Raw genomic sequence first — 17,972 nt, 5'->3', positions numbered from 1 at the left:
TTGTTCAAATATGTAGGCACCTCCTACAAAGCTCTTATAAATTTAACTTAAACCTGCCCTAGCTGTAATGGTTCTATGATCTTCAAAGCCAAGCCCAAACAGCCTGAGAATCCTGCTCTCTTTTTAAATGGTTTACTGTTCTATGTACAAATTAGCATGAAGTGTGCATTTACTTTTATCAAAGTAAAAGTTCAATGTAATGGGGATAATATTGATAATAAACTTTTAATAAGAATAAAATAATTTTAAGAACTCATTAATTGAGAAGAGTGCCTAGAAGTACTCTTTCAATCCTTAAAAGAACAAGAATTTGAAAGAATATTTATTGATTATTTGCATCTAAAATTCTTTTTGGATATCTCTTCTTTTTTCCTCAATTAGTGTGTATTCACGGAAGGCTTTAATTCACCTTTTCAGTATGGAATAAACCCCACATATTTCTGATCACTGCTTTAAAAGTGCACACTTTGCTACGTTTTCTCTTGTTTTCATTTCAACCTCATTATTGAACATGCTCAAAGCTCTGTAATGATACAGTCACCGTGAACCCTTTTCTGTTGATACATTGTTCATGTATGTTTTATTGGTCATACATCTAAACAGATACTCCTTTCCAAGCAACATTTGGGCAAAATGCATCAAACCTAGTAAAACTCAGTATACTGAAATCTCAGGAATATATTTTGCGTTTGAAAAAAAAATGGTTGAAACACTTTAATGCTCAAAGAGATGCTGAAATACTTTGGAGTGACTCTCCACAATCTATTCTGGGTTATGGGTTTAACTCTGCAATAGGTACAGTGCTATTCGTCCAATGAAAACGCACAGCAGACCAGCCCGGGCAGACCACAGCAAGCAAGGAAGGGAGCGGGAACAGAAGAGGTTAGGTGCGTGAGTGGGGACGACGGGGCAGAGCAGCGATGTCCAGTAGAAATGGAAGGGGAGCCATATGCATAATTTTAAAATTTCTAGTAGTCACATTCAATAAACTAAAACAGATTAAATTAATTTAATAATACTTTTCACCAAGCATGATGTAACAGAATTAAAACCACTTCGACAGGTAATCAATTCAAAAATTATTAATGAACTTGGTGTTTATCTATTTTATATATACATTATTATCTGCAAAATCAAACTCCCAATTATGGTGAAAAAGAATATGAAACGAATATATGTATGTCCATGTAGGACTGAAGTATTATGCTGTACACTAGAAATTGACCCAACATTGTAAACTGACTGTACTTCAACAAAAATATGTATTAAACATTACTGAGATAATTTATATTCTTTTGCTTCTACTAAAAATTTCAACACTTCACCAATTTAGTCTGCATTGTACAACAAAGGCAGAAATTTTTGACCCTTCTTCTGAGTGAAAGGGAAAACCTGTGAAGACTCTGGGGCAGAGATGGAACATTGCCAAGAACACACAATAGAAAAAGGGTAATCTCTTCAACAAGTGGTGCTGGGAACACTTGATATCCACATGCAAAAAAACTGAAATTGGACCCTTACTTTACATTACACACACACACACACACACACACACACACACAAAATCAACTCAAAACAAAGACAAATGTTAAACTTGAAATGTTTCCCCTTGAGAAACGTAAGGGAAAAAGCTTATTGACAGCTACTCTTTTTAAGTTAAAAAGTAAAAATTAGAAGTTTGAAGGGAAATTTTGCAAAGTGTGTGCTGTTTTATTTTTCAGTTAGCAGACAACATTGTTATTGCTTAGATTCTGGAACCTAAGTCAATCCTCTGTCTAAATCTTGTACCCTTCACTTTCCCATTCTAGACCTGGTAACCACCTCAGCAGAGATGGAGATTAAATGACCTAAGGGTCTGGTATAAGGCTGTGCTTGGTAAAGGTTAGTCACTATTATAATCACTTTTCAAGATGGGGACATTTTTCTTACTTTGGAGACAACTGGAAAAGAGAAGCTTGAGCTACATGATGAAGAGGCACATAATAAAGGGACTTGAGTAACAAAGACCTTAGGAAAGCAAACACAAAGCCTCTTTCTAATAAACGCACATTAGAAAGGCAATTACACAGGATGGGGAGGAAAAAAATCCTACGTATGCTGGTGAGAATGACTTTCTTGAAAAGGTACCATTTATGGGGAATTTGAAACAAGAAGAGGTTTGTTATGTAAAGATTTCTGGAAGTAACTTTTCAATTGGAGAATATGTTATGTGTGACAGCAGTTAAGAAAAGTTTGACATTTTTCAAGGCTCATGATTCGCAGAAGTTCTATAAGTAGGAACTGTGGTCCCAAATGTATAAATAAGATAGAGATGCAGCTTCAAAAAAATTTAAGTTCTGTATTTTTCCGATTTATAAACACATCTAGTCTAAATATTAATACTTGATGCTTATTCATTTATTTCCAATAAGTGTTACTGTTACATGAAGGTATGTGAAAATCTCTACAATGTCAAAAAAAGTCAGTAAATTTATATACACATGTAAGTATATATGTATCTATAGCTTTGTAAAGGTCCCAAATCAGTAATTATTCAAATGATTATCAAAACTAGAATGGATAGATTTTGCTACACTCAGACAGTAAAGTCCATATTGTGACTATGTGAAGGTTGGTAGTAACAGCTGGTGTGTACCGAGTGCCTTCTTACCGCAAGTTATCCCACTGAGGACTTACATTCCCTAACTCAGTCCAATCTCACAGCAAGTATCAAAGGAAAGCACTATTATTCCCATTCGACATATGATTAAAATCAAGGCACATAGTTTTGAAGCAACATCCCTAAGGTTACAAAACTACCAAATACGATAAGAATGCAGAACGTCTGACCTTTGAGCTCTTGCTTTTAATCCCTATAACCTGCTGTCTGCCTGCACATGTGTAATGAAACCGGGCCTCTCAAACTGATTAAGCAAGTGCCAATCAGTGTGCCTTTTCTAGCTCAAACGGAGTCTATTAAAGAACTTTAAAGTGTATATGCCATCTAACATAATAAGCCTTATCTAAAAAGCAGTCATAATAAATATTCAGAGCTATAGTTGAATGTGTGTATACAGTGCATGCCTTTGGCAGGCAAATGAGTATACGATTTTTCTAGAACAAATGCAGTGATGGGTTGTGAGCACCCCCTACCCCGATCCACTGTGGATCAGTGGATTTTCACAAGGAGCAAATAATCTTAGGTAAGGAGATGTGGTTTACATATGTGGCTATATTTCAATAACTTTTGAGCAAAGCCTTCAATAATAGACTGTGAGATAAATGGACAATGTATATATTGGAGAAAAATAATTTGATTACCAACAGATGATTATCTACAATTCTAGCATTGTATCATTCATAATAATAATAAAGGGGTGTCAATCTGAAAGTGTCTAACCTTTGCATATTTATTTTTGATATTTCATCAGCTATTTCAATGAGATGAATAACACACCAAATTTAGGTTGTACAAAATTGGAGAGACTGCTAAATATCTAGATGGCAAAAATCCAAATTCAAAAATATTTGACAGGATGGATAGATGTTAATGCTAATGGAAGGCAGTTAAAAAGAATTAACGTCCAGTCCTTACTTAGACCCCATCCTTACTCCCACTCCATCTCCCTGTACACTCCAAAAGAAAAAAAATACGTATGTCAAGTACAATTTACGTCTTTTATTTTTGAGGAAAAAAATATTAGAAGATTTTACTGACAGCATGGTCTAATGAGTCAATAAAATGACATATCACAATCCATCATGAATGTTCTTTTCCTCCGGAAAGTTTCTATATCTCAAGTCAGGGTCAAGTAGGTTGTACCCATAGTCCCTCCAAAGAACAAGGATACCATATTGAAATTATATTCATTCCTCAGGAAGTAGGAATCTGGAATATTCCATCATTAGTTATACCGCTTTGCAAATTTCCACCTTCCAGAAAAGTGCCTGTTAAATAAACATGGGAGGAATACATGCAGATAGATATTGAAATGTCTTTTCCTCTCTGCTAAAACAAACAAACAAACAAAAAAACCCTATCTGCCGAGTAATAACAGCCTCTCAAAATGCATCCACGGTGTTCTTGTAATTAATCGGTGTTTCTAAAGTTCAAAACACATAGGTTTTAATGGTGTAGTCAAACTAAGAGCAGCCAAGGTAATATTTTATCAAAGGTGAGCATGTGTTAGTCAGGTTCACTTTGGTGAGGAGTCACTTCTATGCTACTTTGGGTTTGACTTTGTCATTAGTGTTATTGAGATCAACACGATCAAGTCTCAATACTCAACCCTATGAAAAGTGAAGATTTTTAAATTTTTGCATGAATCCTTGAATTACAGCACATTTATTTCTACCACAAAAGTGCAACACTCAAAGTGATCTGAGATCAGTGATTTCAAAGCAATTAAAAATATTAGATAATTAAGCCTTGCCTCTGAACCATATGAATACTCTTCTCTCTCATTTAGCGAATTATGCCAGGCAGAGAAAAGAGAAACTTAACATGATCTATTTAAAAATATCAAAATAATATGAATTATAATGCAATTAACTTTCTATATTCTCTGCTGTGCTTTCCCCTCTTGTGTTTTTATGCACAAATCTATTTCCATTTCAGTGACAGATATGAGTTCAAGCAGTAAATTGAACATCTCTCTTTTATTAGAGCATCTTTGTTATTATAAGTAAAATTGAGCTGGTTCTCATTCAAATCGACTATGTCTATGAAACAAGGTTTAGTCATGCATTAAATGAAGGTTTCAAATAACATTATGCTGGGAATTTGTTACATGTTAAACACTGATAGTTTTCTTTCAATATGTTTATTGGCGTAACAGTTATGCAATAATAAAATACAATAAAACTTTATAATGCTCCATTCATACCAACAGCTCCCACCGTACAGCCGTTCTCAAATGGTGAGTATAAAATTAATAAAGAGAGTGAATCGGTGGAAATGGTGTATAAAAGCTATAACGTGTGCCAGACTGGACTCCTTTGGCAGAATGATCGTACTAACATATTAACTGTAGCTTTGGAAAAAATGAGCTTTTAGTGACTTGGAAACAGCTACATGCACAGCGACAAAGCTAACGTTGAGGAAAGGAAAAAAGATGAACAAGGCAAACAGATTTGAATTGCTCCTTCAGACAGAACAGAGAGAAGTTGTTTAAATAATACGAGGTGAGGTGACGGTTTCTCTACCCAATTGTCAGTCCCTGAAGGGGAGAAGCTAAATGAATTCCTCCGGGGCCGGAAGGCTTTGGGGAAGTTCTACGATCTCAAAAAGAGGCTAAATCACAATGGACAACACAATTAGAGAAATCAGTTCATAAGGGGTTGAGAGCAACTCTCTCTAGAAAGGCGCATGGAGAAAATGCCTGAACACGTGATCAGTGGAAGCATCACTGGAGGGAGAAGCAGGTGGAAACTGAGAGAGTTCGGCAAAGACTCACCTCCCGGTTGCACCTGGATCTTTAGAATAAAATCACCTATGGCTGTAACTACCAAATGACACACGAGCATTTTGAGAAGCTTGAGCTATATTATCTTCTTATATTGTGTTGTCAGTGCACCCTCACTGACTTTTCATATAATGAACTGACGTCTCGGTTGTGTTGATAACAGGGTAGCCCCTGGTCTGGTCTGAGGAAATACTGTAAACCCAGACCCAGTTATTTGTAAACATTCTATTTTCAAGTTCCTCTGGAGGGAATCAGGCTTTTAGAAAGCTTGACTTTTTCAGTTGCCAAGAAGAAGTCTCAGATTAAATCATCTGAAGCAGGATGCTAGATTTACTTAATTCTGAGCCCATCTGAATTTTCACACAGATTCACTGTTTCTCTTTTTGAACTTGTTTATCAAACGCAGAGGTTCTGGTGGCTCCGTGGAAGAAGAAGAAAAAAGCAATGTTTACCGTAAGACAGCCCAAAGCTCCGCAGAATCAGCACAGAAAAAGAGAGCAAAACAATTTGCTAAACTGATCAGAGAATGATTTACCAGTCAATTAAGGAACACTTTCCAGCAACGCAAGGGGGTTTCAAACACAGATGAATTACACCAAGACTGTCTTCTTTATTTGCATTACAAAAAAAGAAAAGAAACAGGTAGATCACAATTATGTTTAAAGGGCTTCATAATTTTGCAATTTTCTATAGCCTGAACTTTTATTTTGACACATGGGCCATGTTCATCTGAAGACAGTCACTCAGGTACTTTCCACGCGTGCCACTGAGAAACTGAAATGAGGAATAATGCTCCGATCTAAGGAGGCTTGTAAAAACCAGTCCTCAAGTGTCACTTTGAAGAACACCTGTTAGACATTGTATTTGAAATGAAATATTATTTGAACATGTTAACGTTTGAGGATGATTACTGATGCATTATAACTCACAACTGCACACAGGATCTTTTCGTAGTGCGCTAAAGCCGTGTCAGTTTCTGACAGTCACTTAGTGGGAAGAGTGACTCACGATGGTTGCTGATAACACGTGACTGGTGTTGAAATGTGCCCTTACTAAATCCCTCACATTGGGTTGCTGCTCGAGAAATCTGACGCATGAGATGCTGGAAAGAAATCACCTTTTAAAAAATATTTAACTTTAGTGTTGGAACATCTTAGTATTTCATCCGAAATCTTGGAAGAAAGCAGGGCATTTCGACCTAATACCAATAATCTGCCATGTTACTCATAAGGGGGAAAATGTAGCTTGAGAAAAACTTGCAAAATCATAATTGTTTTCATAACTTCTTATCTAAGTGGAACTGGATGACCATATAATAAAATAGGTATATAATGCTGCCGAGTTTTAGTATCAGACTTGGTTTTAAATAGTTCAAATTTTGAGGTTAAAGATAAAAGAGTCTTAAATCCCTTGATTAGCAATTGCCTTTACTAGGTGCGATAGTGTGTTTTGTTTGTTTGTTTGCTTGTTTTTTAATGCTATTTTGAGCTAGTTTTTGAGGCCCAGGCTAGCGGCTGGCCAGTTCCTTTTCTTAGGCAGCTGATTCACTCGACAACCCAACCACCTCGTCTTGGACTTTCCTTTCCAGGCCCACCTTGCACCAGCCTATTCTTCAGGGCCAGACACCAAGCAGCTCAGGACAGCCCCTGTGCCCTTGGAGTCTTCAAAATTATTCAAAATATTGAATCCACAGGAAGCTCTAGAGAAACCTACCAAACTCCGTCCTGCCTGCCATACCTAACGTGACCCCTGCAGCTTCAGCTTGCGTTATCCTGTCCCCAGTAACACCCCCAGGGGGCCCTGCCTGACAGCCTGGAGATCATCATTCTAAGTGAAGTAAGCCAGGAAGAAAAAGAAAAATACCCTATGATATCACTCATATATGGAATCTAACCTACCTTTAAATTGCCACCCTCTCACTAGACTTGAACATCCCCAATTTCACTTCTGATGTATTATTAGCATAGTGTTTCATCCTGAGAAGCATATATTTTACTCTTTTAGTCATTTTCTTTCAATCTTCCTTCCTCATTTCCCCTCGCCATGAGCATATGCCTCCTGCAGAAATGGAATTTTGCCTGTTGAGTTAACTGTTGTATCCACAGTGCTTAGAGATGTGAGGCACTCGATAAATATTTCACAGATAAATATTTCACTTCAGGATCTATGACATTAATTTGGCTTCCCACTTTGATCTCATATTGTTCTTCTAGACAAGGTTTAAATTTCAGCCAGTTTTAATATTGTTGGTTAAACAGTCGATGTTTTTGCTCCTAATTTTTCCTTTTGCCTAGAAGACACACTAAACTTTCCTCTCCTCTGCTTTATTTCTCGTTGATAAACATCTTCCCATCTTTCAGATTTTATCAGCATCATAAATACTTCCCTGATATCTTCAACTAAATTTAACTACTCTTTTAACTTTTCCAATTAAACATTTTCTACAGCATTTTAGTGGATATTTGCATAGTAGAATCCTCGTTTCATCTTTTTTCCTACCCTTCTAAAGGTGACAATTTAGGACAATGTACTAACTGTAAACTATTATTATACATTTTAATGCATGTGCATTGATTCAAAAGCATATACTCATGTACTTCTAGAAGTTAAAAAAATAATCTATATCAGGCACTGATAAATGCATAATATAGAAAAGAAAAAAACATTATATAACTCTCTCTAAAGGGCAAATCTATTGATGAAAATTGCCATGTACAGCAATAAGCAATTTTTTTTTTTAATTTCATGGCACAGAGAGGGAGGTGATAAATTTTCTCCACTGTGCTATATCATCTATTCTTACACTTTAAATTATAATTATACATGAAATGTAGAATTTTTTCATCTTTCACTTGCAGTGGCTCTGAATCATTAATTCCAACCTAATTTTAAAACAAATAAAAACCATTGTCAACAACAATAAACATGATATTGCTAATAAATGTATGCACAATGTCATATACAACCTGTCTAATATTAGCAGCAATTTTACAGTGTTAGTAAATATTTTAGTAGCTATCTATTGTGTTCTGTGTAGTGTTTTAGAAAACAAAGGACGATCTTCAATTTGAATACAAGTTTGTATCAATTTTTAAAGTATTTCCAGCATTGCACAGCTTTTCTCTCACCCACAGGTAACGTTAAAACAGAATGAATCATGGCTCTAGGTCTCTATGATAAATGACTGTACTAAAAGTCAAGGTATATGTTTTATTCTAAATTTGGGTACTGGATTTCTTATGTAAACCCCTTGCTAAATTTTTTTTAACAACTATAATGAAAAAGAGAAAAAAAATATGGAATTCTTTAACAGGGATCCACTATTTACAGGCACCATAAATTCTTCCAAGACGCAGACAATAAGTAATCAAAAAAGTGTTTTTTCCTACGTTGGCTAGTATTTATTTACTTTACAGCTTGGAAGCCACTTTTCATATCTAACCTTCAGTTTCCCAATCAATAAAATATGAAAGCACCACTAAATTGAGAGTTCTTGGGATGATTAAATGAGAAAGTGAAATAAAACCTGTCATAACAGATGTTTAACAAAATATGTGCTATTTTCACATGACTTCATATGAAAAAGAATGCAGGTGTGTCGCTGAATGGCCCCCATGCCCTGGGATTTCTCACACCTCGCTTTGGCCTTGGCTACCCTCTGGAGTCAGTGAGCACAGAAAACCCATCAAGAAGCATGTCCTCCTCTTCAGTTCCCAAACCTGCTTTGCCAGGAGGACCATTACAGAACCAGATATGCCCAATACAACACAAGAGATATCGCTGCCTCTGCTCTAATGAGGCAACCAATAGCTTCAAAGGCCATTTTCTTTTTTTCATCCCAGGCTAACCTTTGTGTCATAAGCTAAAGAAGCCACAAGAATGGAGGAAAGCCTTTCCTTGATACACTATTTAGAGCAGAGACCCACACTCTACAATGACTGCAATGTGAGTTTTAGATAAGACTCTGTTTTGCTATGTCACTGAGATTTTGTTTTTATTGTTACAGAAATTACCATTAAGTGTTCTGGCTAATATAGTATTTAAGCAGTTTATTCATGCAGGCCTAACATGAGACACATTTTGCACAGGCAAAAATAACTCATTCCATTTTAATGCCCATAATTGAGATTCTTCATTGGAAAATATGGTTATTTCTTATGCGCTGAAATTTGAGAAACTCCATAGTTAATTGTAACTGAGAGTGGAAATAAAAGTTATAACCATAAAACCACCAAGGTCAAGTAAAGAAAGGGTAACTGTGAAAAGTACACTTTTAATGAAGGTATTATTTAAATTAGTTGACTTTTCTAAAGCCAAGAAATAAACCTTAAAAGATAAATGTGTTGACATTTGTTTGGCTAAAAAAAATCCAAAATACCAGATTCTGTGAAGCAATGAGACTTACCCACAAATTGCAAAGGACACAAAGAAGACGTTAATTGCAGTAACCACCCTTCACACGATCATGCAGAAACATATCAGTGGATAAGCTGTCAAAGAAGCTATGTTTAATATTTTTATGAAAACAAAACAAAAAAAGAAAAGCTCTTCTCCTAAGGAGGTAGGAGACGTTGACTCTAATTATGTTCAGTGTGCTGGCTGTTTACTGGGAGGAAAAAAAGAGTTTCATTTAAAAACAAAGATTTGAATTACTTCAATGCTCACACTTTGTTTTTTTAACTCTATAATTTCAGTAGTTTGGGGGCACACAAACAGGAATTTAAAGGAGAGAATGCCAACAGTTTTAGTTTCAAATGAGGACTCGTGGAACTACAGTCAACACCTACCGCTCTCAAAGTTTCTACATCGCACAGCCTATCACTTCCCCAATTCAGAAACATTCCGGCAGGCAAAGGTGATGAACCAGACCACGAGTAACTGACACTTGCATAAAATAACAGTGTCTGTAAGTGTCATTCAATTCATCCAGTGCAGAGATTCTTAAGAATGGCAGCAGAGTGACAAATGGGGTCTGTCTTATGATTCTGCAGTGTGAGTCTAATTAAAAGTATGGGATACAATATAGGAAAAATTGCCCGATGCTGGTTACTCTGTATCTTTCAGATTTTGATTTTAAAAAGAAAACAATATGACAGCCTCTGCTTTCAGTATAGACATCACAAGAGGTCATCACGCCCACCATCAGAACAAAAATAAGACGGATAAGTTACAAAATCACAAGTGTTTGTCCACCCATCGAAGAGCTGAGGATAAAAAAGAAACACAATAAAACTAAATTCCAGAAAATGTGAAGGCTTTGCTAGAAAAAGGACCATGACTGCTTTCTCTTCTTCTGGAATGTTGGGGGGGAGTAAATTTTGAAAGACAGAGGTAAGACAAAAAGGGCCTAAATTTTAATAAATTTGTAATATCCAGGTACAGGATGTCATGAAAGATTAGAATCCTGAGGGGCTGCAGTCAAAGACTGTGTCTGCCCAACCCACCACTGTTTCCCATGAACCCTCAACAGAGTGAACAACCCACAACCCTCCAAAGGCTTGGTCAGGGCAGGAGGGCCGAGGGAAGTCCCACTCCGCCACCGCAGTTGCCTGGGACATCCCAGTGCACGTGTAAAGCAGACGGACATCTGGGGCACCAGGCAAACAAAGTTCTGACCGGAGAGTATTTGAAGGTAGTCATGAGTGCAGAAAAGCCACGAACCAACGCAATCACTATGAGATCCAGACATACACCGGGTTAAGACTTTAAAGCTGAAAGGCATGTTTTTTCCTGGGGTAAATGATACTTTCATCTATAACCCCCTTTCACACACAACATCCTGAAATAAATTTTAGAAGCACGAGATTCAGGGAGAAGTAGAAAAAATGACCCACATTCACAGATGTGTGTGTTAGTGTCACAGACCTGAGTCATAATTTTGTTTCTTCCTGTGCCTTGTACGTCCAAATTTTATTCAGGACATTCTGTGTAAATATATACATATAGACTACTGATGTTTAAAACAAAAATGATAACAATATATTGTGATGTTCCTGACATATGCACACTTTTTAAAAGTATACACTTTTTAAAGTTAAATTCAAAATGAATTATTTTCAGATTTGACAAGTAAGGTTAGACTCTCCTTTACATTCAATTTTTGTGTTAGAATAAATATTTAAATATAATACTCTGTTGAAGGGATGGTCTATGTTTTAAGAAAAAATTTTGAAATTCAAACAATTTTTGATGTTTAAGGGTAAAAAGAATCGCTCATATCCTGTACATTCATTTACATTTTAAAACTGAAAATAATAAGGTAATTTGATTTAAATATGATATGATATCCTTACTTCACGTTATTCCAAATTCTGTTTTCAAGCTTTATAATAATAATACATTGTATCTTAATATTAGTGAGAGCTGTCAGTATAAATGGCATGCCAGTACTGCACATACATGGCTCCTTTATTCCTGTGAAAGCAAACATATACACCAGCACATATATTTTTTAAGCATAGATATCAAAATTTAATTTGCTCTGAACACAATGCTAATATCAAATAGATGTAATGGGGCTGTTCGAATTAGGTAAAGAATTACAAAAAGACTCCCTAGGTAAGACACAGAAAGCTCACAATATAAAAGTAGCTACTGATAAATTGTACTTTATCAAAATTTCAATCTGTGTCATTCAAAAGACAATATGATAAAAAATGAAAAGCTACAGGCTGGGAGAAAATACCTGCAAAATATATATCTGACTAAATGCTTGTATCCATCATATATAAAGAACTGTCACAACTCAAGAGAAATCTAATAACTCAAAACAATTTGAAAATGTATTTACCAAAGAACAGATATTAATAGGAATTAAAACCATGAAAAAAAGTTTAACAATATTAATCATTAAAGACACAAAAATTAAACTGAGATGCCAGGACACTTGCATTAGAATGGATACCTTTAATAAAATCTAATACAAAGTGCTAGCAACTTGAAGTCCCCTGACATTGTTTTGGGGGATGAAAAATGGTTTAGCCAGTTTGGAAATCTGTTTGGCAGTTTCTTTCCTAGGTAAACAGAAATATGTCATATGATCCATCAATCACACCCTTAGGTGTGTACCCAAGAGAAATATTAACATGTTTATAACAAGACCTATGTGTGAATACTTGTAATACCCTTAGTGATAACAGTCAAAATCTGGAAACAATATATATGCTGTTAGTGAGCAGAAAAAAAATATTGTGGTGGTGCTTCCATAAAGTGAAATGCTACTCGATAATCAATGAAAATGAACTATTAAAAAGTACAAAAAAGTTGATGTATTTTTCAAAGCATTACACTGCGTGAAAGAAATCATACATAAAAGCCTTCATAGTCTGTGGTCCTAATTCTATGACAATAAGGCTGAAATAATCAGTGAAGACCCCCCAAAAGAGGGACAGGACACTGAAAGTGTTCTAGAGGAAGCATGAATAACTAGTGTTCAGAAACGTTAGAAGGTTTACAGATCTCCTGGGCTCTCATTACCAAAACAGAAGCCAAGTTTTGATTCCAAATTATACCTAAATGACTGGAAAGTTTTCTTAATTAAACATATTAACCTACATGTGATGTTTCCAAGTAAACAAGGCAGTGTGAGCTTCATAAAAGCAAAGCTACAGAGAACTACCTAGTTTTCCCGCCAATTTCATTCAGAACAACTTGATTTTACCTGTTTTATGTTATTATCCTGCCCCAAAATATTTTAAATAGTTCTTGATTCAAACCAAACCAAAGTAAAAATCTAACAATTATATGCACTTCCTCTTTTTTCGGATGACGTGTTTATTAATGTATAATGTCCACACAATATAATCCATCATTTTTTTGTCCTTCCCTTGTATGTGTTTTGGTAAATGTATCCAATTACATAACCACTACCACGATCAAGATGTAGAATATTTCTATCTCCCCCAAAAGTTCCTTTGTGTCCCTTTTGTACTCGATCCCCTCCCCCCACCCACCACCTCTTCCACTTTTGGCAAAACCTGGTCTAATCTAAACCCGTCTGTCCTCTGGTGTTTCCCTAGGAGTTGAGCCTCCGAATTCAAACTATTTCTTAGGGTTGATAAGAGGGTGTAATTCTGCTGTGTCCAGGCTCAAGAGAAATTGTACTTATCACTGAGGATTTCTCACACAAGCTGGCGTATTCCAGAGCAGCAAAATACTAAGCTATGTTTCACTTGCAAGTCAAGCTTTCAGTTTACTCATTAGGATCATCATCTTATCATTTATATTTTTATTTTACTTGGAATTTTTTTCTTTGCAGTTTTCACTAAGATTTTTCCAGGAACACAATTTTTCATTGCAGTACATAGACGTACAGAAAATAACAAAAATTATAATCGTCCACTTGATGAGTTTCACAGAGGGAATCTATTCATGTAACCTGCACTCTGGGCAAAAATCAAGGTGTGATCATCACCCAGACGCTTCCACGGGCCCTGTTCCAGTCACACCCCAACTAAGGTAACCACGACCCAAAATTTACCACCACAGAATAGATCTACCTTCTTTTTAAACCTGACGTAAACAAATCTACGTAGTATGTACTCCCTAATGAGCAGCCTCTTCCTCGGCTGGGATTTTGTTTGTGAGATTCATTCATATTTCTGTACAGTTGCAATGTAGCTCAGTGAATAAATATAAAATAATGAGTTTGTTTACCATATCATTTACACATGTTTGGGATCTCCTTCCGTTTATGCTTTCATAAATAATGTGGCTGAAATATTCTAGGGAAATCTGGTAAGATATGTGTACCTTTCCACTGAGCACACAACAAGAAGCTGAATTTCTGTGTAGAACATGCATATTGTCAACTGCAATGGACCCACTGAATGGGTTTCTAAAGTCCCTATGCCCCCATTCATTCCTTCCGATGTTGGAACAGAGTTCCAATTGCTCCAAATTCTCACCAACACTTTGTTATTTCTATTTAATTTAGGCTTCTGCTGGATGGTAGGCAAGTAGGTCATTTTAATGTGCATATTCCTGATGATTAAGGATATGAAGGAGTTTGGATAATCACTAAACTTTTTATATTCTAGATGTGAGCAATTTCCAATTCATGAGCCCCATTATATGCCTTCATATCCTGGGTCTTTTTACAATTTTCTCAATAATATTTATATTTGAAGCCTTGATTTCCTGCCCATATCTCATCAAATTTATTTCCAGCTTTTGATGCTTTGAGATTTTATAAGCAGTATTATAAAAATATAATTGTTTTTGTCAACTTCCTATGCATTTAATGCATTTGATAAATTCACGTTAATTTTAGGGAATTTTCTGTTTATTATGTTCTATCTATTATTATAGGTAGAAAACATGGCAAACAGGGTGCTTTTTAATAGATGTTTCTGTTCTTCATGCTTTTTCTTCTGAATTCTTATTGCATTAACGAGGTCACTTGTGAAATACTGAAAAATCTTAGTCTTGAACTGGGGTAGAACAGTGGCTAATTTCAGTAATTCATCAGTAAAATTGATATTGGCCATAGACGTTTAGCTGGTATGCTTTAGAAAATTAAGGAAGCGCAATTACGTTTGTACTTTTCCACAAGTTTTCATCAAGCGTAGGTACTGAATTTTACCAAATGTTCTACGTACAGATTCAGAGTGTAGAATCATGGTCATCGGTGTCTGGACGGTGGGGACAACGGCATGTTGGAGGAAGGGTGCACATTTTCAGTTATTAAGGGTAATGACTTCAGGATCTACTGTACAGAGTGGTAAATATAGCTAATAGCACTGCACGTATACATGGAATTTGCTGAGGGTAGATCTTAAGTGTTCTTAATACATACACATACAAAAGGTAATCACGTCAGGTAATGGATGGGTTAATTAACTTGATTTTGGCAATCATTTCACAATACATGCACATATTAAATCATCAAGTTGAACACCCCAAATAGATACAATTTCATTTGTCAACTGTACCTCAATAAAGCTGGGCAAAAAAGAAAATTAAAGGGCACAACATAAACTATCATCAACATAAGAGTTTTCAAATACAAATACTGAAATAAACTTACTGAATATGAGGCTGTTAATTACTCCTCAAAACAATTCCATATTTTAACCTACATATAAGGAATTTGTGTTACTTATTTATTATAGTTTATCTGGTTTTCTTGCATTTTAGTAACATCCCTAGAGTAGTTGTGTTATCCTTTACAACCACAACTGTGTGCACATCTGGAATATCAAAATGAGTTTTCCTATTATCATCTGCAAGTGCCCTGTTTCTTTCATACGAGATCTTATAACTCGAACTGTGTTTGAGTCATGAGCTAGCAAGCAAGGGACGAGAAAAAGAGTCATTGAGTCCACACGGTTGTCAGACATATTTACTTTTAATACACTGTAAATCTGCTTCAACTAAAAAACCATGCCGATTTTTTAGATTTGTTTTGTTCAAGTAGAAAATGCAATAGAGGTTAGTATTGAGCAATAAAATGTATTCTAAACAACCAGGCCAGACAGTATATCAGGATTACATGAATCCAAAGTGATACTTAAATTCTTAGGCTGGCTAGTCCTCAAATATCATTAAATGACAAAATATGGTTTTATGAAATTCATAATTTAATTACTTTAACAAAACCAAGCAGTTGCAATAATGCTTTACAAAAATGCATATTATATATGCCCATGTTTATATCATATATATGTATATGAGGATATATATTTTAGATGTCATACGTCCACAGTGCCCACATTTCTTTGAATATATTCATCTATTATGGATTAGGGTTCATTCTTATTAAAATAATTAAAAATGTCTTGAATGATAGTTGGTTGATTCTTCATTCAACAAACACAATGGACAACGTACGACACTTCCAGACTCTGAAATTGAAAGAGGAACCTGGACGTGTACGGCATCTCTGTACCTGCTACTTACAATAATTCAAAATATTTCATAATTAGAGGGCTTTTTTAGAAGACTTTGTAAAAGCCACCAAAGTTTGTATAAATAATCAGCATAATTATATACCTTAAGTTACTCATTTGGTGCTTGAAAATAAGCTCAAAGTTCAGAAAGCCAGTATTAGTAATTAATTTCATATTGGGTCTGAAACATCTTAGAATAGTATTATTTCATGTGGGAATAGTATAGAAGTGCAAGTGTCAGAGTTTTGGGGTTTTTTCCTTTTTTCGCAAGTACATATCACTCAGTCTATGTACACCCACCGTTGCCTCTCTTTACTTGTGTCGTTTGTAATCTTTCTAGAACTGATCAGCCTTAAGCAGTGAGAACAAAATCTATCATTAATGCTTTAAAAACCTGGACCAGTCTAAATATCCAGGGACTACCCACGCCAAATGAAAACAGTCACCTCTTAGTAGTCACTTTAAAAGCCTTAGAAGGACTCACAGTGGCATAAATGGGTTCCTTCCCAAATTCATGTGCCGACTTTATCTGCCCTTCCGATATAAAGATATATTTGTGTGGATAAAGCACACAATATAAAAGCCTCAGTAGGAATGGCATGGTAAAGGGCAAAGAGCTGTTTTGGTCGCTGGAAAGCACAGGCCACCACCTCTCTGCCTGTGGTTACAAGTCATAACACCCTGAAAGCCACTGTTTGCCATTGCTTCTAGTCACGGATCCTGGGCGTGCTGCCTCATTAAAATCATTAATCTACTTCTATGCAGGCAGAGGCCAGGCTCCTCTGTTTAAAAAAAATGTCTGAGGCTTTTTATTTTTCCCCTAGCTAAATTAGATGTTTGAATGGGAGAAAATAATTAGATAAGTTTTAGCAACATCTGATTTGCAACTCTCTGCAAGCATAGTCAAAGCAGGTCAGGAGCAAGGAAAGAAGAATCTTTTTAATGGGGGCTATTGATCTACGGGAAAGGAGCATGATTAAAATAGACCTTTGGAATTTTAGCTGCAAAGACATAGTGTATTCTAATTGCTCTAACCTTTGGGAATCTTCCGAAGGATAATAGTGCTGTACAAAGGTTAAAACCGAGTTTAGGGTGGAGCTGTTTAACTGGATGTGACTGTGAGGCACAAGGAAAAGCAAGCCAATGCAAAATAAATCACCTATTTTTGTTTCTAACCAATTAAAGACAGATAAGCAAAGCAAAACAAAAACTTGGATTTAAATTTTTAATTGCTCCCAAAGGCATATTTAATACTGTGAAATAAAATTCCTACTTCAAGGCAAGACAACAATTTATATATAAAAAATTCTTCCCTGCCCTTTGGGCTCCCCTCTGTCTGCATTGTGTGTCTGTATCATACATCAACCAAACCTCTTCTACCAGCAGGGTTACCTGTTCAACCACAAGAAGCAACATTCTCTCAGCATCAACAAGACAGCTTCTTAAAAGATAACATTCCTTCTTGACCTTGTAAGGGGTCACATGACCCACCAGGATGAGGCTTAGAGCTGGAGTATGTAAACTCAATAATACGTCATTTGATGTACAGCCCTCTGTCTCAAAAAACTTACGTGTCTTGATTTCTAAGGAGTGGAACAGTTCTCAGAGCTTTCTGAGATGCTCTTTCGGGGTTATAATC

General features: G+C 35.8%; 1 long non-coding RNA gene across 1 annotated transcript in view; it reads right to left on the bottom strand.

Annotated features, from left to right (window-relative positions):
- Nucleotides 1-17,972, bottom strand: part of LOC135319514 (uncharacterized) — a 577,974-nt gene that overhangs the window by 405,595 nt on the left and 154,407 nt on the right. The window lies entirely within an intron of this gene.

Source organism: Camelus dromedarius, chromosome 28, assembly GCF_036321535.1.
Source record: "Camelus dromedarius isolate mCamDro1 chromosome 28, mCamDro1.pat, whole genome shotgun sequence".
NCBI classification, from domain to species: domain Eukaryota; kingdom Metazoa; phylum Chordata; class Mammalia; order Artiodactyla; family Camelidae; genus Camelus; species Camelus dromedarius.
This window is presented reverse-complemented; position numbering and strand designations above follow the sequence as displayed.